At 40.9% G+C, this 15,276-nt stretch overlaps 1 protein-coding gene across 10 annotated transcripts in view; it reads right to left on the reverse strand.

Annotated features, from left to right (window-relative positions):
• The window catches only part of TANC2 (tetratricopeptide repeat, ankyrin repeat and coiled-coil containing 2), a 632,660-nt gene that overhangs the window by 423,141 nt on the left and 194,243 nt on the right, over positions 1-15,276 (reverse strand). For 9 of the 10 annotated variants that reach the window (XM_088470704.1, XM_088470696.1, XM_088470706.1 and 6 more), the window contains one exon: positions 9,848-9,913. The exons of the other annotated variant lie outside the window; for it this stretch is intronic. The gene's annotated coding sequence lies outside the window, so the exon portion shown is untranslated. The remainder of the gene's footprint in view (positions 1-9,847; positions 9,914-15,276) is intronic. 10 annotated transcript variants of the gene reach the window in all.

A 15,276-nucleotide genomic window follows, 5' to 3' on the forward strand; every position in this document is an offset into this window, starting at 1 on the left:
CATTTATACACGTTGAATGTATGAACTTTCTTATGTGGCCACTGTAACTCAGTCATTCTCACATCATGACACTGTCCCTGGCATAAACAGTAACATCAGCAAATAGCCAGGTCACTGCCTCACACAAAATCAGCACACTCATCTTCTAAAATAATATATAATTTTGTAAAAAGTAGTCAATCAGATTATATATTTCAGCGTTAGACCGGCGTTACTGGTATATCCTCAGCTGATATTGATTGAATTGACCCCTCCTATCTCTGTCTCCCAACAGGTAATCAGCAATTATTATCGCAAGTCTGCTGCAGAACATTACTCCTGATGTGCTGCTTTATTTGAATAATATATTTAGGTAATCAGCAATCATTATCGCAAGTCTGCTGCAGCCTTATATTTTATTGTATATAAATTGCATATAAATATTTTATTGTATATCCATCTCCAGTCATTAGATTGTGTGTAGGCATGATTGAACTTAAGTCCTAAATGTTTGGTATGTGCTACATGTTTGTTTAAGCCATTTTATTGCTGGGTCTGTATTGGCTGGCTAGTAGGGGGGTTGTCATAAATTAGGATGCACACTTGGCTACATCTCTACTTAAATATCATTCACTAGTCTGTTTTAGCCTTGGCTGGAGTTAGCAGACTCCTAAGTGCAGAATCACAAGTGCAAAATAGATTTTAGGGAGCATTTCAGCGTTAGACCAGCGTTAAACCAAAGGAAAACAGAAGGAACATTTCATCAAACACAACTAAACTGCTATCAATACTACATATGGACACCTATGGAGCATCAAGTGTGAGTTCACTACCTCTTCACAACAAACACCTGCTGCCTGCATAACCAGGAAAAGCAACACTGGACTCCTTGTTTGATCATTGCAAAGACATTATCTCACTTGCTACTATTTGTGCTGCCTCTTTTTTCACAAAAATCTAAATTCTTATTTGTACAGTACCAATGCAAAGTAACCTCTAAACCTTGCATATATGGTCTGATTTACCATTGCTTATGCCTAGCCTCACAACTTTGAACTTCTTTTTTATTACTCATTTTCAAAACACTTTAAATCACATATATTCCCCTAAAAAAAAAAACTACTTTGGTCATCAAGCATAAGCATTCACCAACAGTGTTCTTTCACCAGGATTTTTTAAAAACCTTCAACACTGTCGTTCTCACATATACACTACTCTTTCCTCATCCACACCTTGACCATGTTTTCTTCAAATTCTCACTTTACTCAGTGCCTACCTAATCCTTTATTCTGCCCCCTGTTCCCACCTCTATCCTTCCCTCCTAGTCTCCTCCCCTTCTCCGCCCCTCCTCTGTCTGTATTCCTCCCCTCTGCTTCCCTCCTTCTCCTCTCCTGTTACTCCTCTTTCATTCTTTTCTCTCCCACAATGGTCCTACTACCCAACCACTAAGCTGAGCACCCACCCTCCTCTCCCTCTCACTTCACCACACCTTCATCTACATCACACTAATCTCCCTCCCTTTCCTACAAATGCATCCCACCTCTCTTGCCTATTGATCACTTCCGTCCACTCCTGCCTCAAAGATCTCACCCGTGCTGCTCCCTACCTCTGGTACTCTCTCCCTCTCAGACTCTCCACAAATCTTGAAACTGGCTCTCAAGACTTACTACTTCAAAGCCTTCCAGCTCTCATCCTAACCTGCTGCTCACATGCTTCTTTTTGACTGTCTACCCTATCTGTGTCACGCCTGTCTGTCTCCCCCCTCCCCCCTATAGAATTTAAGCTCTCACGAGCAGGGCCCTTTTCAGTTTTGTGCTTTTCCTTCCCTCACTTATATGATCATCTACTCAAAACTCTCCACAAGGGCACTTAACACTTGATAGCTGACGCCATACTGCTTTTTTGAGTGTTATGATCGCTGCAGCAATGTTTATATACCATGTTCTTATTCTGTATTGTCTTGTACTGCAAGTCGCTGTTTTACGAGTTTGCTCATTTGTTAATGTACTTTGTGAGGCGCTGCGAAACCCTTGTGGCGCCATATAAATAAAGGATAATAACAATAATATATGACATTTTTACAACAACTTAAAATCTGGGGGTCATGGTTTGCTGGAGATGAAGAAGGAAGAAAAATTTGGTATATTGCCATTAAATATTAATAAAGGGTCAACAAAGCAAAATCATACCACCATAAAATCCCCTATTAGCCACACTGAAAAACATGAGTTTAAATTCTAATCTACTGTCTGCTGAGGAATTTCCCACTTTTAAACAATTGATTTTAAAGGCCACTTATTAGGACTTTTTAACAAATGTACAGACTGGTCCCCTGTCATCTGGACAAGTTCTCCAATTAGTGCTACAGTACATAAAAAAACTGTATCCAAAAACACACAAGGTTTACATTTTGTCTCCACCAGCTTTTTTTCCCACTCAGATAACATATCCACTTCTGTAAAGCCAAATCCCTCATTTAGGTGAAGCTGACATCATTCCGTGGATGACAGAAGGCATGCAGGCTTGAGAAATGGCAGGTGTTGGCACTGTAAAACTGCCAGCAAGAGAGAGCAGTTTCTCCATGTCCCCTGAGGGATACTAATGGGAGGATTAATAAAAATAAGTAATCTATATTACCTTTCACTGCTAAATTATGAATATGTAATTAAAGGTTAACCATTCACACACTGTCACAAAGGCACACTGAAGACAAAAGGACAAATAACAGCTGCTTTGCAGAGCACACAAGTGAAATGCTTTGTATATTGTAGAAAGCTAGGTGTGTGCCCCTGGGTCATAAAAATTTGTAGAGCATGGGCAGCCATCTACGCTGACACAGGTCTCTTTAAAGCTGGCCACAGACACGCAGAAATGGTTGGCTAGCTTGACCGTTGTTGAACATAAAGGCACATCATTCAGAACAAGACAGAACACTCACAATGTACATAATAATTAGTACCATAGTGTTGGGTGCAACAGCAAGCTAGAAAGAAAATTTAGGTCATACTGGGAATGATTAGTGTTGACAAAACTTTGAAAAAAAAACGTACGTGAATCACTTGTACAACCAACCAGCAAGTGTTATTTATATTACATATATGTATATGTAACACAATATTCTGTAGTTATATTGGACATTGTTTGAAAATGAGTTGGGTGACCACTATATACAGAGGAAAGACATTCAGGGAAAACATTGCAATCATAAAACAATGCATAAGGGTATGGTATGTTCAACCCAACAAAATACAACAATGAGTTCATGTTGTCCGAAGGTGGAACACATTTAAATATGGAAAACTATATTATGTCTCTGTACAGAATATGAAAAAACTTGCCCTGTCTTTCATTCCTCACTACCTGCAGGAGCGTCATTACAACATTTTGCTATTTCCACTATATAACTGGGTTGGGTATGGGATCCCAACGGTCAGGATGAAGATGTTAGAATACTGAGAGCAGCATCCCGACAAGTGAAAGTCCTGACAGATTTTTTTTTAAGTATTATAACCTTAACCATAATCCACCCCAATCCCGCAGCCTGACCCTAACCCATCCCATCCGTCCCACAGCCTAACCCTAACCCTCCCCTCCCCTCCCGCAGCCTATCCCTAACCCCCGTGCCTAATCCTAACCCTCCCCCTAACCCTAATATTTAGCTCTGCAATCTGTCGGTATTCTGACAGTCGGAATGGCGCTGTCAGTACTGTGACCATCAGCACTCTGACTGTCGAGATGCTGACTACTTCCCATATAACTATGTCTGTGGCTTTCCTATTGTCTTCATTCTGTTTTGCATTTATCATTTACTGTCCTTTAAAAAAAAGGGTGCATTAGTTCACAATATGAATTGAACAGAATTCCTGTCTATCCATGCAGAGAATGATATGAGATTTGTTAAGCCTTGCATCAATAGACCACCCACTTTTCCCAACCATGGGCGTTGAGGGCTGTGCTGGGACCCGGTACTTTAGGGGACGTGGCCTAACCACGCCTCCTTACAAAAAAGTATAGAACAATATTTGCTGCGTGGCACCAGAGGAGACTGCTGCTGCTACTCAGCATCCTTCCTGGACCCACTGCAGCGTAAGACACAACATCGTGTGCTGGGCTGGCAATACACAGACTGCTGTCATTGACAAGCAAGGGAGGGGATGGGCGGCGGACCTGTTCCCCCACAGAGCTCATCCATCAAGCGCGGACAATTAGTACCTGTTGCCCCGCCCCCCTCTTGGCGCCCCTACTCCCAGCTAGTCTACAGTGTGTTTACCAAATGATTTAATAAAGACAAATTTTCTAATTTTTCACAGCACACTGAAAGCACCAGAGAATGTGTCCAGTATCCATGAAGAATACAAGGCCTAACACAACAGTGACTACGATTACTTAGAATAATAATCATGCTGTGAAATGTTTCCATTGTAACCTTTAAAATATTTTTTTTATGTGCCCTAATATGGCATCCCTTGGCATAGAGTGTCTTCATTTATTTTGTACCAGTAGGTTTTAAAATGAGTAAACCGCAGACATATCAATTGTGCTAGTTAATATACAGTACCACATCTTTGTGAGCTTAATGAGTCACTGAGTTTGTGTAGGTTTATGATGCTTTCTGTGTACACAGACATTATTTAGACCCCCACCCATATAAACTACATTTTACTGTTCCCTTGATCTGTTTAGCTCTAAAGCAATGGTTATCAAACCAGTCCCTGCCAAGACCTTCTTATAGGCGGTTTTTAAGAAGGACATAGTGAAAAATGTATACAACACGTGTAACCTATTGGGTGGTACACATAGGGGCCCTTACAACTTTTGCTATTGGGCCTTCAAATACCTAGTTACGCCCCTGTGTGTAAAGGTGCCATTTGAACCCTCTTTAGGAGAAAAAAAAAAAAATGCACCATATAAATGACCATACCCAATTGTCATCATTTATATTTTGGTAAAGTGTTAATATTTGTTTATAATTAAGAATTCACTGAGGGCAACTGTCAGCCGGGTGCAGACTAGTGAGGGACAAGTGGGACCAGGAGCATCAGCTCCCCCAGAAAGGCAATCTTTGTGGTGCTTGTCACAGTCCTTCTGCTGTGGCGGGTCACTCACAGATACTCTGCCTGCATCCTGCCCACGCTGTTCCATTCGCCTCACCTACTGGACGTGGCCCCGGATATCTCATCATCTGCTGCCTTCTTGTATCCCAGAGAGGTGCAGCTCAGACCTGTGCTGGGGAAGAGAACAGAGATAGCCAGGGCAGGGGAGAGGGAGCAGAGATACCCGAAGAGGAGGGGCCAGAAAGGAGGTATTGGGAGCAAGTAGGTGTGGCCATAGGAATGTTTTAGTTCAGTGGTTCTCAAACTCGGTCCTCAGGACCCCACACAGGTCACATTTTCCAGGTCACCCAGCAGGTGCACAGGTGTATTCATTGCTCACTGACACATTTTAAAAGATTCACAGGTGGAACTAATCATTTAACTTGTGATTCTATGAGGAGACATGGAAAACATGCACGGTTTGGGGTCCTTAGGACAGAGTTTGAGAACCTGTGTTTTAGTTGATTTGTACCATTTTTGCGCCTGCTCTGGGACAGTGAGAAAAAAGCTGCATTAATTCCTATTGAAATTAACACAGCTTAATAAAAAATTGCTCTCAATTGGCAAGTCTAGGAGACTGGATGAAAGTCTAATGGAGTGTGAAATGGCATTCCAGAGGTTAGGAGCAGCCCAGGAGAAATTGTGTATGTGGGAATGGGAAGTGATGATCAGGGAGGAGGAGAAGCTGCAATCTTTATTAGAGCAATGAGGGTGTGAGGAAATTAGGCTGGCGATATAAGCAGTAGCGGTGCGTATGAGAGCTTTGTAGATGAGAGGAGTTTTAATTTAATTCTGAGAGGCATACAGAGCCAGTGGAGTGACTGGCAGAGAGGGGTAGCAGAGGAAAATGAGGCATACAGCAGAGTTGAGGATAGACGGAGAGAGAGGCAAGGAGGGAGTTACGAAGACCAGAGTAGAGCAGATTACACTAAACAAACAAGGCAGGAAATGATCAGAAAGAGTTTCAGTAGCTTCCAAAGTGAGGAAGGGAATGATTCTGGAAATACGTGGAGATGGAAATGGCATGATTATGAAAGGGACTGGTTTTGGACAGGTGTCAAGAGTCCAGGGTGACACCTAGACACTAATCATAGGGAGCATTGCCAACAGAGAGGGAGAGGGTGGGAGTAGAAAAGACTTTGCCTGGGTGAAAGACAATGAGTTCAGTCTTTTGAAATATTCAGTTTCGACAACAGATGTGCCACCCAGACAGGGATGGCTGGCAGTCAGTAGGGGTCATGATAGAGAACATAGGTCTACACAAGAGAGGTACATTTTGGTTTAGTCAGCACAGAGATGGTAGCAAAGTCCAAAGGAACTGATAAACTAATTGAGGTAAGATGTGTAGAGGGAGAAGGGAAGGATGACCAGGACTAAACCTTTGGGGTCCTTTACTACAAGGTGAAGCAGAGAGGATAGGGAGGGTAGATACGGAGGAAAAACAGTTGGGCAAGTAAGAGTTACACCAGGAGAATGGCAAGTCCAATAGAGTGGAGGGTTTGGAGGAGGAGGGGGTGGTCAATGATGCAAAATTCTGCTGTGAGGTCAAGGAGTATAAGAATAGACACAAATAGTAGCAAGTGTGAAGCTTTTCAGCACATTAGAGTGAATAACAAAGGGAATGAGTCACAGTTGAACATAAGTCTGTTTTGCGGATGGATCTTGCACTGCACATGTCCAAGCTGACCATACACAACTGAGCAATTCCGGGTGTTTCAGAGTTTTACTTGTAACTGAGTGTGTGTTTGTTGAGTGGATAAAAGGCATGTAGGTGGAATTCTGGGCTATTCACAGTTAAGCGTACACAGAGATCCATCTGATGATGATAGCTACTTTCACAAGCAGATGGATAGGGGCACTATAGCCGCATAGATGCAGCCAACTCTAAATACTGAAGATCTGCATTACTTATTAGCACACAATGTGGCCGCAACTGCGCCCAACTCAGAATCATCCCCAAAGTGTATAGCTGGGAGAGGGAATATGACATAGTGGACTTGGTTTAAACAGGTGGTCACAAAAAGTCACCCCTTTTCCACATGTGGTTTTGTTTGCTAATGGCTATTATGCCACCATCACCTGGGAAAGCTGGGGTGTGAAGTAGTTTACTTTTCAGTGTTTCCTTTCTTCTAAGCTTTGTAAATCTTAGCTGAAAGAAAGTAAAAGGAACTGGTGCCTAAAGCACTCACATATTGTTGACGACCAGGGTCAGTATAAAAGATATACTTGGAAATCATCTTGCTGTAATTCAAATTTTCCATCTGATCAGTACCTGATAATCGACCATTTCCCAGCCAAGCCAGGGGTGAGCACAGCGGAAACGGTCTGGGAACAACACATACCTTTGGATGTGTTAGCTGAGGGAAAAAGTGCTTTGTTAAAATAAAACTCAACTGAATTATTTTATTTAATTTTAAGTACATTGAACATGTTCTATTCTGGTTCTGTTTTGTGAAGAAAATACTTTTATGTATTTATTCTGTATTATTCGTATATTATTGCCCTTAATGGGCCTTTGTTCTATTTATTATTTACCATTATTTTTTGTTGTATGTTTGATATATTATTGCTCTGATGAATAAAAGAAATAATAAAAAAAAAAAGAAGTACATTGAACATATTTTCTTATGCACCTGAATTATTCAAAACATTTTTTTTTGCGCTTGCAAATTATACAAAAATAACTCATTTGCGATGGCCCAGGCAAAGCCATAAATAATTAAAGTTATGAATGGCATGCAATCAAGCTGTACTAGAGCTAACAGATTGACCATGTAAATCTGGAAATGAACATGCTGCAAAATGATAAAATGCCCTGCAAAATCGTTACAATTTCCTATTTTTCATGTACCTGTACCGATCTTTGAGCAGCTTAATGCAGGTAATCATGAACAATCATCTTCTCGAAAACATAGTACAGTACAGTGACAAGCGGAAGTACTGTACAATGCGGGACGCTCAATCCGCACTACATCCACACATTTTCAGATCACTAAAGAAGCTTGTAATTGGCAAATGTCTGCAGACATCTCTACGTATAGTGGCACAAAAGGGCGGGCATTGAAGATAATTGGTGCAAAGGAAAATATTGCCATCTACAACAAATCAGATATTTTCCTTAATTTTCTAAACTGCAACACAAATGACAGAATATGTTTAGTCACTACAGATCATACCACCTCTTTCCTTTATACCATTGTATATTATGCTAGTGACATCCTAATGCACATATTTGGTTCTATCCAGAGTTGTATTAAGATGTAAAATGAGGTCCAATATTCTTTTTTGCATATTCTGCTACCCATGCAGAGCTACCCACATAAGCGGTTGTGTTTAGCTCTGCATGGCCAGCCTCTTCGCTCATGTGAACAGGAGCAGATGCGCCCGGAATACGACAGGAGGTGTGGCTTCACAGTGATGGCAGAACATCAGTACACAACGCACACCAATTACAGTACATGGCACAATAGTGTCATTCATATGCAACAAAGTCGCAGAGATCATGTAAAATGAAAATCTAACAAGATTCACAACATTTTGTGGCCCATTTATAATTTTTCACATAAAGAATTCGATGATCCCAGCACCACTACGCCTAATTTTGCATTGTTTATTCTTATTTTTTGCGGGAATGTATCAAAAGTAAAGATGCAAAAATTGCTAAATCATGTGATGCGATCTCTATCTCCTCTTTGCATTTTCACCCTGTAATAGTGTGCATAAGGTGGAAAAAAGGAGAGCATGTGCAATCAAGCAAAGAACAAACACCCCTCGCGGCGTTGCTTAGTGCAAGAGGGTCTGTGGAGAGGATCTTTTCCTTGGTTTTGGAGGAGGAAGTTCTTGCTGGAGAGGATCTGTTTGCAGGTCAACAGGTAAGAAGATTTTTGACAGGCGTGTTACCCTGTATGTTACTTACATGTGCAGAATAATTAATGATGATTAAAGATTTAATTGTAGTGGGCTACGATAAGGCTCTAGCTCACTTATAACAAGGAGGCCAAAGAAGGAACTGCACTACATGGGAGCTCTTCTCATACATGGATGGGTTCTCAGATGCCCCTCTCCTACCATCTCTTATGAAAAAGCTAGTGTTATGCCATCTGAAGCATGCAAGAAAATCTGATAAATATTTGCCATTTTTGAATGATACAGGTTTCTACTTAGACAGCTAAATGCATGTTAATCAAACATACTACAAGCACAAGTTAAAATATAAATTGTCAGCCACATAAATACACATCTATACTAATATAATAGGAACGTTGTGTCTGTGTTTCAAGTTGGCGCAAAAACTACTGAACTGATTTTCGTGAAAACTGCATAATTTTTTCAGTGTAAACTCTGAGAAATAACCTGATATAAACAATGTAAGAGATAGATGTGACACCATGCGCACGGCTGGTAAGGGGTGGGGGGAGAGGTGTTTTTGTCCAGTGTTCACTTAAATAGGATAGGCTACACAGCAGTGTGTGCACAGGGCACACAATGACATTGGCATGAGTGGTGGGTGAAGGTGATGCTTCCACCTGTCACGTGGGCCACTAATGTGACAGGGCCCCTATGCAAAGCAATACAGCTAGAACACCTCAAATAAAAATGTTGGCAGAAACGAAGCCTCGGGCAACAACTAGATTAAAAATAAAAAGAACACTCCAAAATAACAATTTACCAATAGGAAAGGATTCCTTTTATGTGCAAGATAATTTACCTCATAAATAAACAAAGCTGCCATTTCATCAGACAAACAATAGCTGAGGCCGGTGGCTGAGACCTACCTTGTGAAGGGTGAACCAGGTGGCGGCCGTGAGACACTGCGACTCTCTCCATACACAGCACAAATTCTGCCAGACACAAAAAGAAGAGGAAAATGTTGATTCTCTGGCACGCTGTCCCCTCCCTACACCTGTTTTGAATAATTTCATCAAGAAACAATGGGTCTTATTTAATGTAAGTTCTTGTTCTTGCATTCCAACAGACACTGTTTCCGAGCGTTTCCTTTCCACACCATCTTAAAGAGCAATACTGAATCTGACACATACAACTGTCCAGCACGGAGACAGAGAACCATACTCTGCACTCCAGAAAAATTCAGGCAGACAATTGTAGCTGCTTTAAACAATCTCTTCAGCACGTGGGCTCCATATCATGCACATTGTAGGAGACGTTAATGAAGAATGGTGCAGTAATATCAAAACAAAGATACAGATTAGTAACTTTAAAAGTGCTATATCACTGTCGTACATAATTATTAATATACATTTGTAAAACAAAACTCCAGAACCATTGGAATGAGTATGGTCTCAGGGTAAATGAGACTTTATTGTATTGGTTATAATAATTAGTATCCAGGCCTGGATGCATGTCTTTATATTTAACATGCAAAAATATGGGCAACAGAAAAGATTAGAAATCAGCTGTGAGGGGCATCTCCGACTACCTCAAGATACTCCATGTTACTCTGTTATTTTTCACCTATTCCTATAAACACACTGCCTAGTCATCTTCCCATAGAGATCAATGATCCTTGACTTCTGTGTTTACCAATATAACAGAAATGTAGAAATATGTAACTCAACCACAGTTCAGTTCTGTGTGCACTTTAATCATGATGTTATACACAGCGACAAACGTTCTGAGGAAGAACGTCAATTGAACCAAAATTGCTAAAGATATTTTAGGGAATATAGAGATATTCAAATCTAATGACTTTGGTACAATGAAGCAGATAGCATAGCGCAGCACTGACTACTACATACTGATAACTATACATGGAGGCCCAAGTTTTCATTTATAGTTCTGGAGCAAAGGAAATAGGTCCCAGGGGAGCGTCACCCACTATCCAGGTTAGATGGGATGGCCAACACATTTCTATGAAGGCATGTATGGAACAGTCTATGATTCAGGCACAGTTTATGTTTCTACAGCCTAGGGGGTAAAATTATCAAATAGACTGTTTTCAAAACGGCTGGGCCGTTAGATTTAAAAAGGCATTATCATTATGAAAAAACAAGACTTAGCATTCATTACTACTGTTATTTTAAACTCAGTGTTAAAAGCTGCAGAAAATTGATGGCTTTGAAAAGTCATCATTTAGTAAATATACCCCATAATCCCTTTACTTATTTCCAGGAAGGAGCTGCTCCAATTTTTATTTTACACATAAACCACATTGGCGGGCTATAAGCATCAATTTGGCAATTCCCTTTTTTCATGAATTTGTTATTTTAGATAATGATTGATAACTCAGCATATGTCCCCATGACACATGATGAAGTAAGCAGAGAGGCTTTAAAATAACCACCAGAGCTCTGTTTTCACTGGGACATGCTCCCCTCTCTTGGCAGGTCTCACACTGTTTAAGTCTCTGGATAACACTTTCCCACCTATGATTTAAGTTCTTACAACCCCTATTGATGATCTGTTCAGTGAGATGTGATTAGAGAGCAGCTGATCATCAGATAAAGCTTGGAAAGATGTTGCGTACATACCATATATATTATACATAAGAATAGACAATGGTTACAGATAGAGTGTAGCATGAGACCAGTTTGACCAATAGGAGCCCAACAAAGGGCACGTCCATGGCAAGCACAATTGCATTTCTACATTAACTAATTGAACTCCAATCAAATTCAGATTGTACATTTGATGGTTCTGAGTAGAGTCCATGGAGTATCAGTGTCCTGAAAACAAAGCTTTATTCACCAGATGGGTAAGATGCAAATACACATCCCTCCAGACAGTGTTCTGGTACATAGAGCCTGGATTGCAATGAAGACAGATGGGGCTTTTTTTCCAATCACTTCTTACTACATATGCTGAATGAATACTTATTTTAAATTTTATGTTGTATGTATTCCCTCTAAACTAAAGCACAGACCTGAAATGGTTTTATCATACTTCCCCTGTACAATGGCCATAAATCTGCTCATACACACTACACAGTTGTGATTTTTTTTTTTTTTTAAGGTAATAACCTGAAGTTCTCAAAGCAGACCTGTAACCTACTCCCATGTGCTCCTTAGACAGAGATCTAAACAGACAACATACATACATACCTACTTCCCAAATGTTCCCAATTTAGGTGGAAAATTCCCAATTCAAACAAAATAGTCAGGACTTGTGTCCTGACTATCAGAACTGTTGGAAAGTAAATTGTGGCAAGTAGGTGTCATGCATACCTAGAACTGCTGCATGGGGTGTGTTTAGAAAAGGGGCTGGGAGCCACCTAGTGGAAAGCACGTCCCATGAAGAAACCTGGTTTTCCTGAGGACTGGTTTGTGTAGTAAAACTGCAATTAGGACATGCTTGCAAACTCTCCCTGATCGTCAGGGAGACTCCCTGAAATAGTAACAATCTCCCTGACTCCCTGAAGAGTCTAGCAACCTCCCTGATTGCACCTTACCCCCATTATGTAGCTGTTATATAAAAAAAACAGATATATACATTGAAATGGGATCATTAGTATAATTTCCCTGCATTGGTTATAAGGCACAATGATCCCTATAGCTACATGCTTTTTCTGAAAAGTATCGGTGTGTTTTATCAGCAAGTAGATCTTACTAACTGCTTTGGGGCTCATTTACATTTGTATGTAAATTAATTTTATGAAACGCCTCTCAGATGTAGCAGTACATGCCCACTTTAAAGCACTCTTACAGATGTGTCCTCCTACATCTAGCATCTTTGCGCGCTAAACATGCTGTGGAGTGACTCTGTAGCGCCGAGCATCTTTTCGTGCAACGGTTTACCTTCAAATGCTCCTTATTCGCACAGCGATGCGAATAGCTAGCGCAAGCAGCTTCTGCTGATTAAAATTATATGCAGCATGCCTATGTTCTCTATGTGTGTCTGCGGGTGTATCTGCATGTGAAACGCTACGTTACAGTGTCAGCGGCTGTAACACTAACGTAGAATTTGAAGGCAAAACTTTACACAAAAAGACGCTTGGCGCTACCAAGTCACACAGAGCTCCCGCGTTGTGTAGTGCCACATGTAGCGCACGGAGGATAGATGTATGTGGACACATCTGTATAGGTGTTTACTTCACAATCTCCCTGAAATGTCTTTTCAAAAGAAGGCAAGTAAGAATTAGGATTTTACTCAGGCTGTGTTGTTATTACAGATTTTTTACATTTATTAATTTGACAATACAATTTTAAAATTATAGTTTTTACTAAACTACTACACTATTATTCTGAAATTTCCCCATTTGGAAGACACAGCAGTGCTTCTTACCCAAAGTTGGCATACCAGATAAAAATGACTTGAGTACTGGATGGTCACTTCCCTGTACTACACAAGCTGGTTATAGTTCTAGTCAGTGAGTCAATTCCACTGCACATTTGGTGCTCTTGTCTTTATATAAGATCACAAGCAGAGGTCCCTGCAGAGCGTAAGCATCATAACCCTACTAATTGGGGAAGCTATAGTCCAAATGAGAACTAATGCGAGGGAATAGGTAAAACAAAATTGAATTTTTATATGGAAACAATTTTAAGCTAACAGGAGACAAAAATAAGCTAACAGATAGCAACCAGTAATTTAACAATAATTCAGTATAAACAATTGCATATTTAAGAAACTGTCATGTGTGGCTTTTTACAGGAGCTTCGGTCATACTCCAAAGGCATACTGGTAGGTTAATAGCCTTCTGACTAAAGGAACCCATGTGTGTGGTAGGGAATATATATTGTATGTGGGGTAGGATTATAAACGCCACTGGAGATTGATGTAAATGATACATATTCCTTAGTACTTTACTGGGAATAATGTATGTGCTATATAAATACCTACACAACCTGTTGATTTTGGGCCTGATTCTTGTATGAATGAGTATTGTCGTAGTGGGGAGAGTGCATATATTCCCTTAAAGCAACAGAGAACAAGTACATAACCTTGAGTGTTGGTAGGTGACATTCCCACCTCATAACAGTCACAAATCAAAAAGTGTTTTATTTTCACATATAAAAAACACTTGAAGATCTGAGAACAACCTACTACTAACAGTGTCCCCCAAACAATAGAAGCCTGAATAGCTTCCTGTTCATGGCTATACCAACGTCTCTCTACTATGCCGTCCTTCCAGTTCTGTGATGTGTCACTGAAAGGCTCAACATTCATCTGTGATACAATTATGTTGCCAGTGACATGGTGTTGACAGAAGGGATTTGGTACTTGGTCACTAAGAGTGTCAAAGGGTTTCAGACTGACTGTCAGTAACTTTCCATTGCTTATCTGAAAAGTATTCTATTTTTCATAAGACCTTACTGTACATTGCGTAAGGCAAACAACATGACAAATAATCTGAATGCAGCTGATGGTTGGAGAAAATGACTATAGACGTTGACAGAATTTGGGATTGATCCTGAAGTGCAGGCATAGTGTCTGTGCTTGTGGAACCCTGATTTACTACCTTATGTTGCTGCGAGCTTCCATTGGGCTAATGCAAGGGTTTGTGTGTCTACAAACAGAAAGCCGTGCCTCCCACTGACTTTACACCAACCGCTGCAACAGTCATCAGCACTTGCACCAGCCCCATCCTAGGTGCAAGAGATCTGTAAGGTACAGACTTCCATTTCCCGTAGGAACTGCTCAAAATTGCACTCCCATGCGATCGCATTTCCGCCACCCAGTTCTCGCTTCAAAACTTAAATTTTTTAGGAAAGCAGTGTCTGTGCGTAAATTTCAGGTGTAAAATTCCCCAGGATAAATACGGCATTGTGTTTACTTTGCAGACATGACCATATCGCAAGATGCATGCAGCTCTGTCTATGGACGGGATGCACTAAGCAGAAAAATGCGGTCAAACTTTAGAAAATACTGTTTTCGAAGGTTTGGACGCATTTCCCGTATGCACCAAGCCCCAGAAAGCAAAACTTTCCGGAGCTTGGTCCCGAATGCCGGCATGCATACCAGCACTTAGTAATGCCGTATGCATGATGATTTAAGCAAAGGACAGCTCTCCCAATAAGAGCTGTCTTTTGCGGTGTGGGGACTTGCAGGCTTATGACCCAAGAGCCCCCCTCAGCGGCAGCCCGACAGGAGCAGAGTGCGACGCAGCGGAAGCCCGACAGCGCTGGAAATCCCGATCGTGGATAGGTAAGTATCCACTAACCTAACCTAACCCTCCTTAGGGGTGCCTTACCCAAACTTCCCCCTCTAAGTGCATAACCCTAACCACCCCCTTCCCCGATACCTAAAC

The sequence above is a fragment of the Taudactylus pleione genome, unplaced genomic scaffold (assembly GCF_031769625.1).
Source record: "Taudactylus pleione unplaced genomic scaffold, aTauple2 ptg000102l, whole genome shotgun sequence".
Classification (NCBI taxonomy): Eukaryota; Metazoa; Chordata; class Amphibia; order Anura; family Myobatrachidae; genus Taudactylus; species Taudactylus pleione.